This window comes from Dasypus novemcinctus, chromosome 2, assembly GCF_030445035.2.
Source record: "Dasypus novemcinctus isolate mDasNov1 chromosome 2, mDasNov1.1.hap2, whole genome shotgun sequence".
In the NCBI taxonomy this organism is placed as follows: Eukaryota; Metazoa; Chordata; class Mammalia; order Cingulata; family Dasypodidae; genus Dasypus; species Dasypus novemcinctus.
Genome location: NC_080674.1, coordinates 138,157,233 through 138,180,419, shown reverse-complemented (window position 1 = coordinate 138,180,419; position 23,187 = coordinate 138,157,233).

The following is a 23,187-nucleotide window of genomic DNA, read 5'->3' as shown; positions in this document are numbered from 1 at the left end:
CAATGGTTTAAGAAATTCTGAGTTTCCAGAAAACAAATCCCCAGAGAATAGTGCCCCATGAGAGGACTTAACTGAACTTGGAAACAGGCAGCCATTTTCTTGCAAGGCAGGATTGTAAATGCAGTTATCCAGAAAGGATTTGTGGAAAGTCTGTCTGTCTGATGGTTGGGACCCCTGTGAACTGCATGCAAAACCAATGACCTATTTGTAGATGTCTATGAACAAAACCACTATCAGTCTGATCTAAAAGGGACAGGGAGAGTAGAGATGGAAGGAAAAATGACTTCAAGAGGAAAACCAGGGAAGCTGAGGTCTGGGCTTAAGACATCTTCTTAGGCTAGGAGAGAGACCCCACCATGTGTGTGGATTGGCACTGACATACAGGCACCTAGTATGTGCAGAGGGGTTACTCTGCTCCCTTCAGAACAGGGCCAGGGACTCTCAATGGGAATAAATGTTGTCTATACCTCATACCAGGGAGGAGGTGGGGGAAGGGCTAGCAAGGGCACCACAAACTTTTTTTATGGTTTTTTAAGGCCATGTTTTCTTGATTTGGCACCCTCCCACTTACAGCAAACCTGTAACTGTTTGCAAAAGTTTTGAGGGTAATGACTGCTAGTTTTGGGTAGCTGTTCAAAGATTCTGTGGGAAAACAGCAGCATCCTAGATCATCTCATGCGGTATCTTGGTCTTCGTCTGCTTGCTTTTAATCAATCATCAGTATTTTGGAAGTTGATTTCTTCCCCAGTTTAATTTCCATTAATCCAAACATTTTTAAGAATTAGGGTTTTGTCCTCATAGGAGATCAAACCTGGGCCATGTAAATTCTGTGTAACATTCTACTATTTATATATTGTGTCCTAGATAATTTTTTCTTCTTTCATTCCTCCAGTCTCTGACAAAATAGAATTCTACATCCCCCCTACTGAAAAGTAGGTTAAATGGAAAGAGTTTTAAAAATAAGAACTTTTTTGAAGAGGATGATGCATTAAAAGAGAAAGGGGGAAGTGGATTTGGCTCAATGGATAGAGCATCTACCTACCACATGGGAGGTCCAAGGTTCAAACCCTGGGCCTCCTAACCCTGTGGTGAGCTGGCCCACACACAGTGCTGATGTGCGCAAGGAGTGACATGCCATATAGGTGTGTCCCCTGCATAGTGAAGCCCCACGCACAAGGGTGCACCCCATAAGGAGAGCTGCCCCGAGTGAAAAAAGTGCAGCCTGCCTAGGAGTGGTGCTGCACACATGGAGAGCTGATGCAGCAAGATGAAGCAACAAGAAGAGACACAAATTCCCAGTGCCACTGACAAGAATACAAGTGGACACAGAAGAACACACAGCGAATGGACACAGAAAGCAGACAACCTGGGCGGGGGCAGGGAGACACAGAAGGGGAGAGAAATAAATTTTTAAAAATTTAAAAAACTTAAAAAAAAAAGAGAAAGGCAGGTGGAGTGACATCATCAACATGACAAAGTTAAGACATCCCTGTGAAAAATCTCTTCTCAGAAACAACTATTAAAGGACAAATCCACTTGCTTGGAACTCTGGAGGATGATAGAGACTGGAAGAAAACTCCACAAACGCTAAATTGAAGTGGTACAAAACCCTCCAGTAAAATGTAGAAGATTTATGACTCAGACTTTCCAGTCTGGATTCCTCCCCCTCATTTGGTCCCATGGGGCTTAAGAGTCACACAGAGGTAGCAACGCCCAGGTCCTTCCTGCTGTGGATACAGATCACAGAGCCACTCAAAGCAGCAAGTGAGAATACCATGTATATCCACGCACAGAAGCCCAAGGCTGCAGAGACCCAACAGGCTGTTAGCATGCATACAAAAGGACCTCCAGGAAACAAAAAAGACCTTGGCAGAACTGTTGGCGAGACACACAAATCCGGATCTGGTTTCTAATTGCTGGAGCACCTAAATTAAATGAAAAAAAAAAAAAAGGCTCCTTTTGAACCTTGACCCCATCTGCTCCCTGGGGCAGGGAACCTTAAGGGGAAGTTACTGGAGGCAGAAAGCCTCACAGAAAAAAAAAAAAAAAGGAAAATTGAATTGCTATAAGGCAGGATGGGTCCCAGGACTGAAAAGTGTAATTAAAATGGGGCATTGAATAAGTAAGAACAGCTGAACAACTAATAGGAGCTAAGAAGAAAACTCTGCACAAAAACAAACAGAACAGATCAGGAATTCCAGAGGAGGAACAGAGCAAAGGAAGCTTTCTCCTGGTAGTGAAACATTTTTGCATAAAAGGGTAATCTTAAAATTGTATCACTTATCCAGGGCAAAATACATAGGGCAAACACTGGTAATGATGGAGGGAGAAATAGACACCTCTACAATAATAGTTGGAAACTTTGGTGCCACTTTCATCAATTGATAAAATATCTAGGCTGTAGATCAATAAGGAAACAAATAACTTGAATATATGATAAATGAACTTAACAGACATGAAAAGAACATTGTACCCCGAAACAGCAGGATATTAATTTTCTCTCAAGTGCACATGGATTATTCTCCAGGATAGTCTACATGTTGGGCCACAAGTCTCAATAAATTTTAAAAAACTGAAATTATACAAAGCGGATTCTCTTATCACAATGGAATGAATTTGGAAATCAATAACAGGTAGAGAATGGGAAAATTCACAAATATACGGAAGGTAAATAACACACTCTTAAACAATCAATGGGTCAAAGGAGGAAATAAAAATGGAAAACAGTAAGTATCTCGAGATAAATGAAAATGAGAAACACAACACATCACAACTTATTGGATGCAGCAAAAGCAATGCTCAGAGGGAAAGGTATAGCCCTAAATACATTAAAAAAGGAGACAGAGGGAGCAAATGTAGCTCAAGTGGTTGAGTGCTCCTTCCCATGTACGAGGTCCCAGGTTCAATCCCTGGTACCTCCTAAAACAAAACAAAAAAACAAATGAAAAAACCAATTTTGATTGGAGAGCCAGATGTAGCTCAGTGGTTGAATGCCTGCTTCCCATGTATGAGGTCAGTTCAATCCCTGGTACCTCCTTTTTTTTTTTTTTATTTTTCTCCCTCCCCCTCCCCAGTTGTCTGCTCTCTGTGTCCATTCACTGTGTGTTCTTCTGTGACTGCGTTTTATTTAACTACAAACAGGATTCCTTGCTTGAAACTTTCCCTAGTATTTGGTTGGTTTTTCCTTGTTTTTCCTTCCTCTTTATCCCCCCCAAGGCCCTTTTTTTCTTTCTGTTTTCTTTCTTTCTCTTTTTCTTTTTCCTGCTTACTTCCTCACTCCCTTTTGTCCCTTTTTTTCCTCTTTCTTTCTTTCTCTGCTTTCTTATTCTTTTTACATTAGGTGCTGCAGGGAGAGCTTCACATTTGCTGTATTTCCTCATCTTCCATTTACTCTTTCCTGTGTGTATTGATTTTGGCCACCAACATTATTCCCTTTCCTCTACATCTTTCTATCCTCCATCATTGATTGTTTCTCTTACATTACACCTCTCTTTCTTTGTCCCCCTATTTTTTTGACTTTTTATTACTAATACCTTTGTTCTGTTTTCTGCCTTATATTCACTCTTAATATTATTGTCCTCTCTTTTCTCTTTCGCTCTCTCCTGAACACATGGGCCTTTTAATTCACACTGTATTCCTCCCCATATTCAGATTACTGTCTCATTATACGTACTCTACTTTTCTTACTGTTATAACTCTACATACCTTATATGAGTTAAATATCCATTCTCCTATATCTCACAGGGTTCCTCTTAATGTTTACTATCAATTCTACTATTATTCATTTTCACTTTTTACTCCTTTTGCTTTCTCTGGCCCTAATATATTCCTTCAAGTGAACTTAACCAACAACAAAGAAATAGAATAACAAGAACAAAGTGACAAAGAGAAGACTTAACACGCATGCAAAACAACAACTAATTAAATTCCAAACTAGACAAAGAAGCTAAGCAACTGACTAAACCCATCAAGATAAAATGATGACCAGACAGTAACAAAAAACTACAAACCAAACCAATAATCAGGAAAACATGCCCCAATCCAATGAACAAACTAAAAACCAGGAAGAGGAACAGAACATTGAACAAGTAATTAAAGATCTCAAAACATATATTAGAGACCAATTTGATGAGGTGAGGGAAGAGATTAAGAATATGAAGAAAACAATCGGAGAGAATACAGAAGAAATTGCAATCATACACAGAAAGATAACAGATATAATGGTGATGAAGAGCACAATTCAAGAAATCAAAAATACACTCTCAGCAAATAACAGCAGACTCGAAGAGGCAGAGGAGAGAATTAGTGATGATGTGGAAGACAGTACATCTGAAATCAAACAGATAGTAGAACTGGTTGATAAAAAAATAGAAAGAATCCAGGAGGGACTTAGGGACCTGAATGGCAATGCAAAACATGCAAACATATGTATTTTAGGCATCCCAGAGGGAGAAGAGAAGGGAAAGGGGACAGAAGGGGTGTTGGAGGAAATAATGGCTGAAAATTTCCCAAACCTATTGAGAGAGATGGATGTACATGTCCAGGAAGCACAACGCACACCAAAAGGCATAAATCCCAACAGGCCTACCCCAAGACATATACTTGTCAAATTATCCAATGCACAAGACAAAGAGAAAATACTAAAAGCAGCAAGAGAAAAGACAACTATCACATACAAAGGAGGCTTCATAAGATTAAGTGCTGATTTCTCATCTGAAACCATGGAGGCAAGAAGGTAGTGGTATGACATAGTCAAGGTACTAAAAGAAAAAAATTTCCAACCAAGACTACTCAATCCAGCAAAGTTAGCATTCAAAAATGATGGAGAGTTCAAAATATTCACGGATAAACAAAAACTAAGAGAGTATGCCAAAAAGAATCCTGCCCTACAAGAAATACTAAAGGAAGTTCTGCAGGAAGAAAGAAAAAAACAAGAGAGGCAGAGTTGGAGGAGAGTGTAAGAGCAACTAAAAAGACAAAAACAGAAAAAGAAAATCAAACAGAATATGAAAAACACAAATCCAAAGAAAATATAGCTAATATAAGTAATTCCTTGAAAGTAATAACACTGAATGTCAATGGATTAAACTCACCTGTCAAGAGACTCAGACTGGAAGATGGATAAGGAAATATGACCCATCTATATGCTGTCTGCAAGAAACACATCTTAGACCCAGGGATTCAAGGAGGTCGACAGTGAATGGCTGGGAAGTGGACTTGGCCCAGTGGTTAGGGCATCTGTCTACCACATGGGAGGTCCGCGGTTCAAACCCTGGGCCTCCTTGACCCATGTGAAGCTGGTGCATGCTCAGTGTTGATGCGCATAAGGAATGCCCTGTCATGCAGGGGTGTCCCCCACGTAGGGGAGCCCCACGTGCAAGGAGTGCGCCTCGTAAGGAGAGCTGCCCAGTGTGAAAGAAAGTGCAGCCTGCCCAGGAATGGTGCTGCACACACATAGCTAACACAACAAGAGGACGCAACAAAAAGAAACACAGATTCCCGTGCCACTGACAACAACAGAAGCGGACAAAGGAGAACATGCAGTGAATAAACACAGAGAACAAACAACTGGGGTGGGGGGAGGGGAGAGAAATAAATAAATAAATCTTAAAAAAAAAAAGAAAGTGAATGGCTGGAAAACAATCTTATAAGCAAACAATAACTAAAAAAGGGCAGGAGTAGCTATATTAATATCAGACAAAATAGACTTCAAATGCAAAACAATTGTGAGAGACAAAGATGGACACTACATTTTAGTGAAAGGGATAATCTTTCAAGAAGAAAGAACAATAATAAACATTTATGCCCCTAACAAGGGTGCCTCCAAATACATGAGGCAATACTGGAAAAACTAAGTGAAGGAATAGATGCCTCTACAATTATAGTGGGGGACTTTAATACACCACTATCAACTTTGGACAGAACATCTAAAAAGAGAATCAATAAAGAAACAAAGACTTTGAACAATATATTAGAGGAGCTGGACCTAATAGACATATACAGAACATTACACCTAAATACAGCAGGATATACATTCTTCTCAAGTGCACACGGATCATTCTCCAAGATAGACCACATGCTAGGCCACAGAAAAATCTCAATGAATTCAGAAAGATAGAAATCATACAAAATAATTTCTCTGACCACAGTGTACTGAAGCTGGAAATCTGCAAGGGCCAGAGACCCAGATTTGGCACCAAGATTTGGAAGTTAAACAACACACTCTTAAAAAAAACAGTGGGTCAAGGAGGAAATCTCAAAAGAAATTAATAACTATCTTGAAACTAATGAAAATGATAACACAAAAAATCAAAACTTATGGGATGCAGCAAAAGCAGTACTGAGAGGGAAATTTATAGCATAAATTCATACAACAAAAAAGAAGAAAGAGCTAAAGTTGAAGAACTAAATGCACACTTGGAGGAATTAGTAAAAGAACAACAAAGTAACCCCAAAGGAAGAAGAAAGAAAGAAAGAAAGAACAAAGATCAGAGCAGAACTAAATGAAATAGAAAATAAGAAAGCACTTGAAAAAATAAAGAAAACCAAGAGCTGGTTCTTTGAGAAGATAAATAAAATTGACAAACCCTTAGCTAGATTAACAAAGAAAAAAAGAGAGAAGATGCAAATACACAAAATTAGAAATGAGAAAAGAGATATCACCACTGATCCCACAGAAATAAAGACTATCATAAGAGGATACTTTGAAAAACTATATTCTAACGAAAATGATAATTTAGAGGAAATGGACTAATTCCTAGAAACACATAAGCAGGCTACATTGACAAAAGAAGTTGATGATCTCAACAAACCAATCACAAGTAAAGAGATAGAATCAGTCATTAAAAACCTCCCAACTAAAAAGAGCCCTGGGCTAGACAGCTTCACAGGTGAATTCTACAAAACATTCTGGAAAGAACTAACACCAATCTTGCTTAAACTCTTCCAAAAAATTGAAATAGAAGGAACATTGCCTAACTCATTCTATAATGCCAACATTACTCTAGAACCAAAGCCAAACAAAGACACCACAAGAAAGGAAAATTACAGACCAATCTCTTTAATGAACCTAGACATGAAAATCCACAACAAAATACTTGCTAATCGTGTTCAACAACACATTAAACAAATTATAAACCATGACTAAGTGGGGTTCATTCCTGGTATGCAAGGATGGTTCAACATAAGAGAATCAGTTAATGTAATACACCACATAAACAGATTGAAGGAAAAAAATCACATGATCATATCTACAGATGCAGAAAAAGCATTTGACAAAATATAGCACCCTTTCTTGATAAAAACACTGCAAAAGATTGGAATAGAAGGAAACTTTCTGAACATGATAAAGAATATATATGAAAAACCCACAGCTAATATCATTTACAATAGTGAAATCCTAAAATCTTTCCCTCTAAGACCAGCAACAAGAAAAGGATGCCCACTATCACACCTCCTATTTAACATAGTCTTAGAAGTACTTGCTCGAGGACTGAGGCGAGAACCAGATATAAAAGGCATCCAGATTGGAAAGGAAGAAGTCAAAATTTCACTATTTGGCAGATGATATGATCCTATATATAGAAAACCCTGAGAAGTCTACAAAAAAGTTTCTAGAACTTATCAATGAGTTCAGTAAAGTTGTAGGTTACAAGATAAATGCACAAAAATCAGTAGCATTTCTGTACATCAATAACGAACAATCTGAGGAGGAAATCAGGAATCAAATACCATTCAAAATAGTAATAAAAAAATCAAATACCTAGGAATAAATTTAACTAAAGGTAAAAAACTTATACACAGAAAACTACACAACACTGTTCAAGGAAATCAAAGAAGACCTAAATAATTGGAAGAATATTCCCTGTTCATGAATAAGAAGACTAAATATTATTAAGATGTCTGTCCTACCAAAACTGATCTACAGATTCAATGCAATCCCAATAAAAATCAACACAGCATTCTTTAAAGAACTAGAGAAACTATGAAATTTATTTGGCAAGGAAAGAGACCCCGAATAACCAAAGACATATTGAAAAAGAAAAATGAAATTGGAGGAATCACACTACTTGACTTCAAAACATACTACAAAGCTACAGCAGTGAAAATGAAATGGTATTGGCACAAGGATAGATATACTGACCAATGGAACCAAATTGAGAGTTCTGATATAGATCCTCATATATACAGCCATATGGTATTTGACAAGGCCACCAAACCCTCTCAACTGGGAGAGAATGGCCTCTTCAACAAATAGTGCCTGGAGAACTGGATATCCATATGTAAAAGAATGAAAGAGGATTACCAACTCACACCTTATACAACAATTAACTCAAGATGGATCAAAGACCTAAATATAAGAGCCAAGACCATAAAGACCTTGGAAAGCAAAGTAGGGAAGCATCTACAAGACCTTGTAATAGGAAACGGCTTCATGAACTTCACACCAAAAGCATGAGCAGCAAAAGAACAAATAGATAAATGGGACTTCCTCAAAATTAAAGCCTTGTGTACCTCAAAGGAGTTTGTCAAGAAGTGAAAAAGAGAGCCTACACAATGGGAGAAAATATTTGGTAACCACATCTGATAGGAGACTTACATCTTGCATATATAAAGAACTCCTATATCTTGAAAATAAAAAGACAAACTGCCCATTTAAAAAATGGGAAAAAGATTTGAACAGACACTTCTCCAAAGATGATATACAAATGGTTAAAAAACACAAAAAAAAAATTCTCAAAATCCCTGCTATTAGGGAAATGCAAATCAAAAGAACAATGAGATACCATCTTACTCCCATAAGTCTAGCAGCTATCAAATAATCAGAAGACTACAATTGTTGGAGAGGATGAGGAGGAACAGGAACACTCATCTACTGCTGGTGCGAATGCAGAAGGATCCAGCCATTCTGGAGGGCAGTTTGGTGGTTTCTCAAAAAACTAGCTATAGATTTGCCATATGACCCAGCAATTCCACTGCTGGGTATATACCCAGAAGATCTGAAAACAATGACACAAACTGATAAATGCACACCAATGTTCATAGCAGCACTATTCACTATTGCCAAAAGTTGGAATCAATCCAAACACCCATCAACAGATGAATGGATAAATAAAATGTGGTTTATACATACAGTGGAATACTACTCAGCTATAAGAACAAATACAGTACAAACACATGTGATAACATGGATGAATCTTAAGAACCTTATGCTGAGTGAAACAACCCATGCATTGAAGGACAAATACTACATAACCTCTCTGATACGAAATAAATAAACCAAGCTGTCTCAGAGAGCTAGAGACTGGATGATAAACTTAAAGGTAGTTGGGAAGTAGAGGAAGGTTTTGAGCTGACAACTACTTGGGTGAAATCCGTGATAAGCTGGAGGTAAGTATTTATACAGAGAAGGGATAAAATGAGGGCATAGGGATAACTTTGGGAAGGGTTGCATGGGCTTGAGGGGTGCTAGGGATGGGAGGATGGGTCAAATTTCCCAAGAAATTGGGGAGAGGGTGAGGGGAGCATTTGATTGTGGGAGATTGTCAGGTATATGGTTGAAATTGTGGTGCAGAGACAACTCTTTAGAGAATGTAATGTGGAAGGTTACCTGTTTGGGATGCCTAAGGGGGGGTACATCTGACACAGGGCAAGCTTCTGGGGAGTGTGTGAGCACTCATTTTGCCATAATGGATTATATCATTAGGTGGAGACCCATACAATGAGAATGAAGGTATACCCACATCCCGGGGAGGACTGATGTTCTCAAACAGAGGGAATTGTATCTCTTGAAAGAATTGGTGGCTCCCAGTGGGTTAGGGCAGTCAAGTATGTCAAGCCCTGAACATTTTTGCAAGTATCTCTCAATATGGTCCCTCAAGTAATGAAGATTGATTGTCATGGTGGGCCCTGAGGGGAGGGGGAAAGAAGTGTTGAATACATGGAATTGGGGTAACTGTGGGGCAGTGGAAGTGTTCCACAAGATCATGCCATGATGGATATAGGTTATGTTAAATTACACCAAAAATGTATGAAAGTCTATAGGCTAAAATGTAAACCATAATGTAAAACATAAGATAACTAAAAGTTTAGAAAATTGTATAGTCTAAAATATAAACCATAATGTAAACCCAAATGGAACCATGTTTGAAAGCTATCATTTCAATATCTGTACATTAGCTGCAGCAAATATAATATGAACATGTAAAAAGGTCACTGTTGGGGAAGGGACAAAGGGTTTAATGTTTGATATGTGTGAGTACCATATATTGTATATGTGAATTACTGTGACCTAAAACTTATGTCAAGAGAAACTTAATAATCAGGGAAAAAAAAAAAAAAAAAAAAAGAAAGGAGGTAGAGACTGAGGAAGAAATGGAAGAAATTAGAAATTGCCTTGCCACTGTACATACAGGGCAACACCTGTAGCTATGATGAAAGGCAAAATGTCAAAAACAAAGCTTTTTCACTTTTTTGATCCCCAATTTATTTTTCCTTTATTTAATTTTTCTAAATTTCTATGTATTCTATATCTAATCTTTAAACCCATCACTATATTCCATTTTTCTATTAATGGAAACTTGCAATATGTTGGGCTTCCTTTTTGAAGACGTTTTGGATTACAGAGAGGTTCAACTACGGTGGGGGAGGAGCATTTGTGTGGGGTGTCATTGGTGGGGGGCACACAGTTGGGAGGGACTTCTCCAGGGCATGTATAGAGGGTACACAGAAAAGTTTGGATATTTTCACAGTGGTTTCAGTTGGAAACGACAGATGAGAGAGTGCTGAGTTCCTGACCAGGGGAGTTCTACCTCATTCCCCAATGGAACAACAACAATCCCCCAAGTGCAATGGCAAAGACCAATGAAGATGGATGGTGCAACGATGAGCCCTTGACACTGATGACTCCGATTATGAGCCTGTGTGCCTGAAATATGAACTAGGCCTATAGTTGTGGGGTGCCTAAGCGTTACCTCCTGAGAGCCTCCATGTTGCTCAAATGTGGCCACTCTTTAAGCCAAACTCAGCATGTAGATGCATTGCCTTCCCCCCAGTGTGGGACATGACTCCCGGGGATAAGCCTCCCTGCTGCCAAGGGATTACTACCAAGCACCAGCTGATGATGTAACTGCAAAAAGACCTTGAACAAAGAGGTCAACTCAGACCGGCAGAATATCTCAACCTACATGTAATACTAGGTGTTAAAAACTGCTTTTTGACTCAGATTAGGGGGAAATGGAAAGGACAAGTGAATTCTATGGCTATGAGTCTCCAAAAAAGAGTTGGGAGGTTATCAGAGGGTGATGCTTATGCACACCTCAGCAGGGTACCAGAGATAACCGAGGTAGATGGAAACCCAGGTGCTGGTTCTCCTGAGGGCTGCAGAGACCCGCAGGTTCTATGGTCATGGCAGATGGCTCCGGAGTTCAGGGCCATGTCAGTCGGCCCTACTTTGGAGTTTGAGTTCCTGAGTGTGATGGAGTTGGACTCAGATATAATCTTTCTACACATGCCTCTTCTGTTACTTTTACCAGATCTGTCGTTGGCATTCGGGTTGGTGTATACTCAGGAGACCTGAATCTCTGAACTGTCCATGTGATGGTCAGGCCCTGGGCCTCAGTAGAGTTGGGGCTCCTACCCTCTGGTTTCTTGGACTTACCCTGGCCAGCTTACAGGGAGGTGAGAGGGTCAACCACCACACCAGGGAGCCAAGAGTGCCTACAGCTGCAAGCAGGAGAATGGCATCCATCATCCATGTGGAATCTAAAGCCCCTCTTGATATAGAGGGGGACTGTACATAGCCATCCCAGGTCCACAAGATGGAGGAATAGAGTATGGATTAGAGTGGACTTACTGGTGTTCTGCTAGGGAACTATTGTGATTAGTAAGGGAAGAAATTGTAGTAGTGATGTGGAGAGGGTGGCCATGGTGGCTGCTGATGGTAGGGAGAAGGAAGAAGAGATATGGTGTGGGGGCATTTTCAGGATTTGGAGTTGTCCTAGGTGGTGCTGCAGGGATGGATGCTGGACGTTGTGTGTCATTTTGTGGCCCACTGGGTGGATTGGGGGAAAGTGTGGACTACAATGTGGACCACTGTCCATGTGCTGCAGCAGTTCTCCAGAATGTATTCTCTGGGTGCAGTGGATGTGCCACAATGATGGAAGAGGATGATGTGGGAGGGGTGGCGTGGGTGGGGGGGGTGGTTTATGGAGACCTCATATTTTTTTAATGTAACATTTAAAAGAAAATGAAGAAGAAAAAAAATATGGATTAAAGTGGACTAACTGATATTGTACTATAGAATTATTGTGACTCTAGCAATGGAAGAAACTATCATTGGTGTGGAGACCGTGGCCACAAGAGTTGCTGAGGGCAGAGAAGAGGCATTTTCAGGACCTGGAGTTACCCTGAATGATATTGCAGGGACAGACACAGGACATCATATGTCCTGCCATAACCCACTGAGCGGACTGGGGAAGAGTGTAAACTACAATGTAAACTATAATCCATGCTGTGTATCAGTGCTCCAAAATACATTCATCAACTACAGTGAATGTGCCACACTGATGAAAGAACTTGGTGATGTGGGAGAAGTGTGTGTGGGGGGTTGAAGAGTGGGGGTATATGGGATCCTCTTACGTTTTTTAAGGTAACATTTTGTATGATCTATGTATCTTTTAAAAATTATAAAAAATGTATTAAAAATATAGAAGAAATTGTGCATCAGTTAAGCTGTGGAACAACCATTCAAAATTTCAATAGATTCTATCAGAATATTACATGACCTGAAGATCTAACAAAATATTAAAAATTATTTATCATAAAAAAAGAAATATGTAAGAAGAGCTAAATTAATGGGGAGGTATACTTATGTTTATGAATAGGAAGACTTACTGTTGTGAATGTATTTACAATTCTCCCAAAACTGCTCTAAACACCAGTCTAATTCAATTAAAATGCCTGTAGAAGTTTTCATGGAATATAATAAGACTGTTCTAGTAATATATCTTTGTTTTTGCTTTGCTAGTGTTTTGTTTACAATTTTTTGCATGTATTTTCACAAGCAAGATTTCTTACTTATTTCTTGTCAGATTTTGGTCTAATTTCCTTGATAATCTCCTAAAATAAATTGGAGAGTGCATCCTATTTTTCTATTCTCTGGAAGAATTTGTTTAAGAGTGGCATTATTACTTCTTTAAATGCTCTTTGGAATTAACTAGCAAAGTCATTTGGACTTTCTTTTTATTAGTCTTTTTAAGAATACACCTTCGGAAAGCGGACTTGGCCCAGTGGTTAGGGCGTCCGTCTACCACACGGGAGGTCTGCGGTTCAAACCCCGGGCCTCCTTGACCTGTGTGCAGCTGGCCCATGTGTAGTGCTGATGCACACAAGGAGTGCCCTGACACGCAGCGGTGTCCCCCGCGTAGGGGAGCCCCACGCACAAGGATGCGCCCTGTAAGGAGAGTCGCCCAGTGTGAAAGAAAGTGCAGCCTGCCCAGGAATGCTGCTGCACACATGGAGAGTTGATGCAGCAAGATGACGCAACAGAAAATGAAACCCAGATTTCCGTGCCTCTGACAACAACAGACGTGGACAAAGAAACACACGCAGCAAACAGACACAGAGAACAGATAACTGGGGTGGGTGGGTGGGTGAAGGGGAGAGAAATAAAATAAATAAATAAATCTTTAATCAGAACAAAACACACCTTTGATTTTCTTGATCTTTTCTACTGAATGTTTGCTTTTTATTTAATTTTTGCTCTCAGATTTATTATTTTTGTGTTTTTACTTTCCTTAGTAATTTGTTTTTTTTACTGTTATTATTATTGAGATTTAGCTCATTAAATTTTAGCTTTGCTTATTTTCTAGTGTATGTATTAAAGGTATATGTTTCTCTTGAAACACTGCTTTGACTCCATTCTACAAGTTTTGATAGGAACTATTTTTATTTTCAGTCAGTTTAAAACAGTTTCTAATTTTTATCGTGATTTCTTCTTTGATCCATGGGATCTTTGAAATGATCTTGTAAAATTTCCAAGGTATGGCAATTTTCAGGTTATCTTTTAATATTGATATCTGACTTAATTCCACTGTGGACATAAAATACTCTGCTTGATTACAATCTACATTTGATTTTCAAAAATTTTCTTTAAGTGCTTGGAATGAATGTTTTCTGAGTTGTGGGTACAGTGTTCTTTATATGTCCTTTAAGTCAAGTTTGCTAATCATGCTGTTTAAATCTTCTATATCTTTTCTAATCTTTTGAGTCTGCATATTCAGTCCAAATTGAAAGAAGCAAGTTGTAATTCCTTACTGTAATCATTGTTTTGTCTAATTCTACTTGTAATTATGCCAATATTTGCTTTTTAAATTTTGAGGCCATATTATTAAGCCCATACATATTTAGAATATTTTCATCTTTCTGAAGAATTGACCTAGACCTTTTATCATTATGAAGTGTTCCTTTATCTCTAGAATGCTTTTTGTTTAAAATCCTGATAATATTAAAGCTACATCAGATTTTCTTTGGTTAATATTCACATGGTGAAACTTTTTCCATCCTTTTCCTTTCCACTTCAAGATTGCTATACAAAACAATGGGAGTTTATGGAATTCTAATTTGACAGTTATTTTCTCTTAGCACATTGAAGCGATGATACTATTGTTTTTTGGTTGTTGCTGTTATTGTTTGTTTTGTTTTGTTTTGCTGTTGTTCCATTGTTGTTGCTGGGATCTAACTGTGACTCTTTTTAGATATATACTGCAGGTATGAGCCTGGGCAACTGGGAACCTGGCTCAGATAATTCCAGAAAATCCGTTCCTAGGTCTGAGATTGTGAGCCTTCTAGGCTGAACCAGAAACACAGGCTCAATCTATTAAGGAATTTTAAATTTATATTGATATCAGTACCTCTCCATTTTCACCAAGAATCCTTCTTTAAAAATAGAGAAGCCATGCTCCAGCGCTGGATCCTGCTTTCCCAGTCCACTCTCACGCACGCTCACCGTGGTAGGAAGCTGGTAGGAAGATGGCACTTGGTGGACAGCAAAGCGTATGAATCCATCAAGAAAGTAGCAGTAGGAATGGCTCTGTGAAAAATGAGTGTAATAGTCAAGCCAGATTGTGTCATCGTTTCTGACAGCAAATCCCTTACCATAAAAACTAAGGGTATTTTGAAAACAGCCATTTTCTTATAACCCGGGAAAGAAGTTTGGAGAAACTACAGCCGATGGCCGAGAAATCCATACTTTTTACAAACGCCAGGAAGGGAATGGAAGGAAAGAGCAGTAACAAGAAAATTGGAAGATGGGAAATTTGTAGTGGAATGAATTATGAACAATGTAACCACTACTTGGTCTATGAAAAAGTGGAATAAAAATGTCATCATCACCCTTGGGCAGGAATTAACTGTGAGAGTGAACAAAGCTCAGTTCAATGAGCAAATCTCCATATTGCTTTTTAAAAATTATTATTATTATTGTGTTCTACTATATTTATCACAAATACTTTTTATCCAATGATTTCAAAGTGTTGGTTTAATTAGGATCATCTCTTTGGTTAGTAAGTACAGGGGTTTGTGCTAATAAAAAAATAATCCAGACCTGAAATTAGGATTGGCTACATAATTTGTGCAGCCCACTGAAAAATGAAAATGCAGGGCATCTTGATAAAAAATTATTTAGGACTTCAAAATGGTAATAGCAGAACATTAATTCAAGTGCGGGGCTTTTCTGAATATGGGGCCCTCAGCTACTCTTCAGGTTGCACAGCCCTGAAACTGGTGCTATCTGAGATTGACTCTGCTTGCTGATCTGATTCATTATTTTCCTGCATGAATGGAGCTATTTGTTCCATTAGGGCTACAGTGAAATTCAAAGAAGAAAGCTGGTCACAAGAAATGAGTCATGAAACTTTAGAAAGAATCAATAAAGTTCCTACAAATATTTATAGACTTTTTCTAGAGAGAATACATAAGCAAGTGAATTTATACAGTTCTTAGCTATTGATTTCAGAAGACAATTTACCCTGATTATAACAAGCAAGCAGAAGTAGCAGAGGTGAAGGGACACACTTTGTGCATTTATGTCAAACATTATCATTTAGGATAAGTAGTACTGAAATAGAGGGAAAAAAAACAAAATTCACTTCTGTTTTCTGAACATTTTCCCATAGCTACCATCTACCCTTTACATTTCACCTTAGAAACTATAATTTAGATGAAACAAGTGTATGCCAGTGAGAGAACAGTTGTGTGATATATGCATGGAAGAGGGTTAAGCCAAATTAAAATTCAGGTATCTAGTAAGGAGCACAGTGTACACCTCAGGTTAGATGAATGAAGATCAATACTATTATCCATTCATTCAACCAAAGTTTACATTTTTAGGGGTACCAGGGATTGAACCCCGGACCTCATATGTGGAAAGTCAGCTCTCAACCATGGAGCTACATTGGCTCCCCTGAATTGGTTACCTCATTTTTGCTTGTTGTTTACTATCTTGTTTTCTGGGAAGTACTGGGAACTGAATCCAGGACCTTCCATGTGGGAAGCAGGTGGTCAACCACTTGAGCCACATCCACTCCCCACAACCAATGTTTATTGAATTCCTACTATATGCCATGTGGGGAGATATTAACTATTTCTTCAGAGATTACTGCTGAAGAGGAAAAAAAAAAAAAAGCAGAGAAGGAATGAAGAATAGGAAGAGGAAGAGAGGGGATGACATTTTAAATAGGGTGGTCAAAGTTGACTTCATTGAGTAGATGACATTTGAGGAAACACATGAAGAAGAGAGAATTATAAGAGTTTTTATTGTGTTTGTAATCAGAGAATCATGACTCAGTGGACAGGAAGAGACTGAAGATAAAGGAGAAGACAGAAAGGATGAAAAAGATCTGGGGATGATGGTGGGGTGAGCTTAGGCAAAGGAGCTGGTGCTGTAAAGGGAAAAGACAATTCATCTTAAAAATGGATTCAGAGTAAAAGGGCATTGTAAATTGTTGACTTCTACACCAAGTTTAGGTGATATTAGCAACTTTGAATGCTATGTGGCACATGATGAAGTCTAAAGAAATAGTGTTGCTATTAGCAGAGAAAAATAAGATAAGAGAAGATAAGAGAGTATAGGATACTTAACTTTGAGAGCTGAGTTCTAGAAAAAGGGGAATAAAGCTTATTTAGAATAATATATAGGAAGATTCAGTATTTTTTAATTACTATTTGCCAAGTTAGGAAGCACCATGCAAAATGAGAACATGCCTTTACAATTTTAAGAGAAACAAATTATCTGAAGGAAATTTAAGGGGTAGAAGTTATCTGTCAGGATAATTGAAATTTATTTATTGTTGATAAACACTGGTTTGAATTTAATGTTCTCTGGCAGTAAAGGGGAAAATGAATTATGTTAAAGAGTAGAGTTTTAATTTTCAGTTGCAAGTAGATATAGGGATGTATGCAAAATCATTGATATGGGCACATATTTTTCCAGAGCCAAACTTACCACAAGCCCTTTTATGTATAAGGGACTTTCGATAACAGAACAGACAATATTTTTATGGTTTTATTAAAAACATATATTGTTATTGAAAACTTTATAAACCAGAGGGCATGACATCAAATCACAGGTAAACAAAGGTCAAGATCAATTGTTTTATGATGATCTCACAATATAGGGATGCTTACTCTTAATTCTGAATAAGGTTTATCTAGAATTCATAGCAGAAGGCTAGTAATTATGCTTTGTTGCACCTCAGTATAGAAATGCATTTTCTTAATAGCTTTGATGAGGTCCTAAACTAAATGGCCAGTAGGAATTAGATGTATAGTGTAAGAGGTATACATGTAAAATAAACATACAATGGAAGGTTAGGGTAGAGAAACCCAATACTGCTACATTGATGAATGAGTGAATAGAATAGAAAAGTAATTTAGATTCTGAGCTAAGACAGACATAATAAAAATTAAAAATTCATAAAATGAGTTTTTGAATTAAAAAAAAAAAGTCCCATAAAAAACAGAAAAAGTCCCAGGAGCCAGAAATGATAGATAGCTCATCTCCAGAATGGGAGGTGTATTAACTGATACTAAGGCAGAATATTGACACAGATGTAGAATTTAATAGCCAGAGGTTAGGGTTACTAATCCTAGGAAAACATAATATGACTTTGGACCTTTCAAGGCAGGGATATGGAACTGTTCCTTCCTATAAAAAGCAAGGAAATTTGGAAGGATTTTCTCTCTGGGGTTAATGGGACTTTTCTCTGTCAAATCAGAGAAGAATCAAGGAAGCTTGCACAGAGTCAAACTCTGAGAGAGATTCTCCCTCTCCTTTTCCATGGGAAACAAAAGCAAAAAGCCAAGCCTCTCCTGGATGTAGAATCTGAATTTATTCTTCCCTCATGGTAAAGGAACCCCAAGTTGAAACATTTACTATTAAAACTGGTGCTAGGCTCCAGTGAAAAACTCCTAGTGTGCCTGGCCAGGCAAACTGCTCCATAGGGATGCTCCTTCAACAATGGTCACATGAATTTTTTTGTACTCAAGATTCATGATCAAAAATGAAAAAAGAAATGAAAAAACATATTAGGTAACAGTCCACAAAAAATACAATAAACAGGAGAATAACCGACCTTAAGAAATTGAGTAATAATGCTTGTTCATATAAGAATGATACACTTTAATAAAACTTTTCTAAAATGAGAAAAAAAAACTTGGGTTATAGAAAAATGTCTGCAAAACAATTATCTGTCAAATTATTAAAAAGATAAAAGAAAAAACAGGAACCAAAACTATGGGATAATATCTATGAAGGCAAGCAGTGAATTTTGACTAAAATATATAATTTAGAAGTGAAAAACTTAATCATTTGAATTTAAAAGTTCAATGTACTTCTTTAAGTAAAGATTATATATAGCAGAAGAAAGAAGTAGTAAAGTGGAAGTTGTAGCTGAGAGAATCATTCAGAATGCATCTTGTTATGAGAAAATGATGGAAAATAAAATTGAGAGGCTAAGGAACATGTAGGACAGACTTAAAAGCACAACATATGTCTAAAAGTGATTTCCGAGAGAATAGAGATAATGCAGGAGAGGTTATATATGAAAACACAATGGCTGAGAATTTTCCAGAAATGATGAAAGAAATAAATCCCCAAATTAAAGAAGCACACTGAATTTGAAGAAGATGAAATAAAAATAAATTCACACCCAGATACATTACAGTGATAATACATAGAATTTAAAATAAAATAATTCTTAAGGCAATCTGGAAGAAAAGATTGATAGTATAAAATAACTCAGACAAAGAAAAATCTGAAAGGAACTCCAAAAGAAAAATTTCATGGCAACAGCAACTATATGAATAGTTAGGAATAGTTACAGGAAACTGAAAACAAAGAATAATACTTTCAAAGTACTGAAGGAAAAGAACTGTCAGAATATAATTCTATCTCTAGGGAAACTATTATTCGATAGTGAAAGTCAAATTAAAATGTTTTCAAACAAACAGATTGAGGGAGTCTGCCTCTTACAGACGTTCATGCAAAGAACTTTCCCAACAAAAAGAAAATTTAAGGAAGACTGAGATTCAAAACAGCAATGGTGGAGAATCAGCAAGATGGTTGTGGAGTAAGAAGCTCCTAGAGTCAACTCCTGTGCTAGGGCAGTTAGCAAACATGCAGAGCTATCTGGAGCTATCTGAAGCACCTGTTTGGGGGCTCCAGCAGATAAGAAGAGCATCCTGCAACACACTTGAAGGAATGTAAGGAGGAGCTGCCCATCTGCAGAGAAGACTCATAAATAGAGCGCTCCACGCCATGGAGGCCGGTGCCCATCCTCCACTGGAGGCACAAGCTGCCTCAGGAGATAATCAGCAGCTAGCATTGGAATTGAAAGTTCCACTTCCCAAAAACAGGGGAGGAAGGATGGTTGGACACCAACTTCAGCTACTGATGAGTAAATTCAATGGGCTAAAGTATAATCCTGAGAACAGCTAAAGTTCGAGCCTGTCCAAGTCAGAAAGAGGCTGGTAGCTACCACCTTAACTCCACACCTGAGACGAAGGGAAGCAGGGCAGACTGAAAATCACAGTGCTGTTGGGGACAGGCTTCTTTCATCCAAATAGATTGCAGCTCTAGCCTAGGCCCAGTGCTATCTTCAACAGGGAGGAAGCTGTGGGGATATGCACCAGACTCTCTGGGAAATTAGCAGCCAAGACATGGAGTCCAGTGATTATCCTACTCTGGCAGCACGAGCCACCCCAGGAGCTATTCTGTGGCTGGAATTGGAAGCTCCATTTCCCAAAAACAGGGGAGGAGGAGACAGTTGGCCACTGATTTTGGCTACTGATTGATAGACTCTGCTGGCTAAGATATAACCCTGGGAATAGCTGGGGTGTGAATCTGCCCATGTTTGAAAGAGGCTAGTGGCCACCATTTTGACTCAGCCCCCAGCCTAAGGGAAAGTGGGGATGACCGAAAATCACAGTGATGGTAGGAACCAGTTTCTTTCACCCAGATCAGCCTGCAACCCTAGCCTAGGCTTCAGCCCTGCCTCTAGCAGGGAGGAGGCTGGTGGGCCCTGTACCAGCCTATCCAGGTAACTTCAGGTACCTTTGGCTGGCACAGACTGAATAATCAGAAGTCTAATGGGGCAACTGCAGTCATCTTTGACCCACACTGCACAGATTTCTGCACACACCTGCAGCTCCATCCCCACACCAGGCAGGGGAGAAAGGGGCATGAAGACTCATCAGTCCCTTTGGGCATCTACAGTCTAGGCCTGCGTGACTTGGACTATTCTATACAGCTGTGACTCAGTCCCTACCCCTGGCAAAGAAGAAAGTTGGGAGAAGCTTTGTTGGCCCCTGGTACAATGAGGGCAGCTTGAACCTCAACAGCTTATAGCACCATTTGAACCTTGGCTCCTACTTCACAACCAGCAAGGTAGAAAGGGCAGGAAGCCCTAAACTAAGGAGAAAAATTACACACAGAAAAAATACTCTAGTAACCCAGATGCCAAAACTCCAACAAAAAATCACAATCCACACCAAGAAACAGGAAGATATGGCTCAGTTAAAGGAACAAGATAAGCCTCCAGATGATGTAAAGAAGTTGGGACAACTAATCAAAGATGTTCAAACACATCTCCTTAATAAATTCAATGAGATGGCTAAAGAGGTTAAGGATATTAAGAAGACACTGGATGAGTACAAAGAAGAATTTGAAAGCATACATAGAAAAATAGCAAATCTTATGGGATTGAAAGGTATAACAAATGAAATTTTAAAACTTTGGAATCATGTAATAGCAGATTTGAGGAGGCAGAAGAAAGGATTGGTGAGCTTGAAGAAATGGCCTCTGAAAGTGAACATGCAAAAGAACAGATGAAGAAAAGAATGGAAAAAATTGAACACGGTCTTAGGGAACTAAATGACAGCAAAAGTGTACAAACATACATGTCATGGATGTCCCAGAAGGAGAAGAGAAGAGAAAAGGGGCAGAAGGAATATTTGAAGAAATAATGGTAGAAAATTTCCCAACCCTATTGAAGGACATAGATATTCCTCTCCAAGAAGCACAATGTACTCCCATCTGAAAAAATCAGAATAGACCAACTCTGAGACACATACTCATCAGAATGTCAAAGGCCAAAGACAGAATTCTGAGAGCTGCAAAAGAGAAGCAATGTATAGCATGTACAGGATACCCAATAAGATTAAGCACTGATTTCTCACCAGAAACCATGGAGGCAAGAAGAAGTGGTCTGATATATTTAAGATACTACAAGAGAAAAACTTCCCTCCAAGAATCTTATATCCAGCAAGACGGTCTTTCAAAAATGAGGGCAAGATTAGAATAGTCACAGATAGGGAAGTGGATTTGGCTCAATGGATAGCAAGTCTGCCTACCACATGGGAAGTCCAGGGTTCAAACCCAGGACCTCCTGACCCATGTGATGAGCTTGCCCACATGCAGTGCTGATGTGTGCAAGGAGTGCCATGTCACACAGGGGTGTCCCCCACATAGGGAAGCTCCATGCAAAAGGAATGTGCCCCCTAAGGAGAGCCACCCAGCATGAAAAAATTGCAGCCTGCCCAGGAGTGGCCCTGAACACACGGAGAGCTGATGCAGCAAAATGATGCAATAAAAAGAGACACAGATTCCCGCTGCTGCTTTGACAAGAATACAAGTGGACACAGAAGAACACACAGTGAATGGACCGAGAGAACAGACAACTGGGGGTGGGGGAGGTGCAGGACGGGGTGATTAAAAGAAATCTTTAAAAAAAAAAAGAATATTCACAGATAAACAGAAACTGAAAGAATTTCTAAGCAGGAGACCAGATTTCAGGATATACTAAATCATGTGCTAGACCCTGAGAAGAAAAGACAGGAGAGAGAGGCCTGGAAGAGACTCTAGAAATGAAGATTATAGCAATAAAAGTAACTAAAAGTGTCAAAGAGTGGTGAAAATAAAATATGACAGAACTCAAATAGTCAGGAATAAACTCAACCAATGATGTAAAGCACTTGTATTCAGAAACTGCAACTCAATGCTAAAATAAATTTTAAAAAGTCCTAAATAACTGGAAGAACATTCCATGCTCATGGATTGGAAGACTAAATATCATTAAGATGTCAATTCTACTCAAATTGATATACAAATTCAATGCAATCCTGATAAAAATTCTACCAGCATTGAAAACCAAATTGAAATCCCAATCATCAGATTCATTTGGAAGGGTAAGGGTCCTGAATAGATAGAAACATCATAAAAAGGAAAAACTAACCCTCATCTCCAGACTTTAAATCATATTACCTAGTTATAGTGGTAAAAACAGCATGGTACTGGAATAAAGACAGACATATATAACAATGAAACCAAATTTATGGTTCAGAAACAGACCGTATGTATGGTCAAGTGATTTTCGACTAGCCTGTCAAACCCACACAGTTTGGGGAGAACAGTCCATTCAACAAATGATGCTGAAAGAACTGGATATCCATAGGCAGAAGAAGGAAAGAGGACCCCTATCTCACTCCTTATCCAAAAATTAACTAAAAATGGATCAAAAACCTAAAAATAAAAGCAAGAACCATAGAACTTTTAGAAGAAATTGTAGTAAAATGTCTTCAAGACCTGGTGGTAGGTGGTGGATTCTTAAAGGAGATAAGAGGAGGACTGAG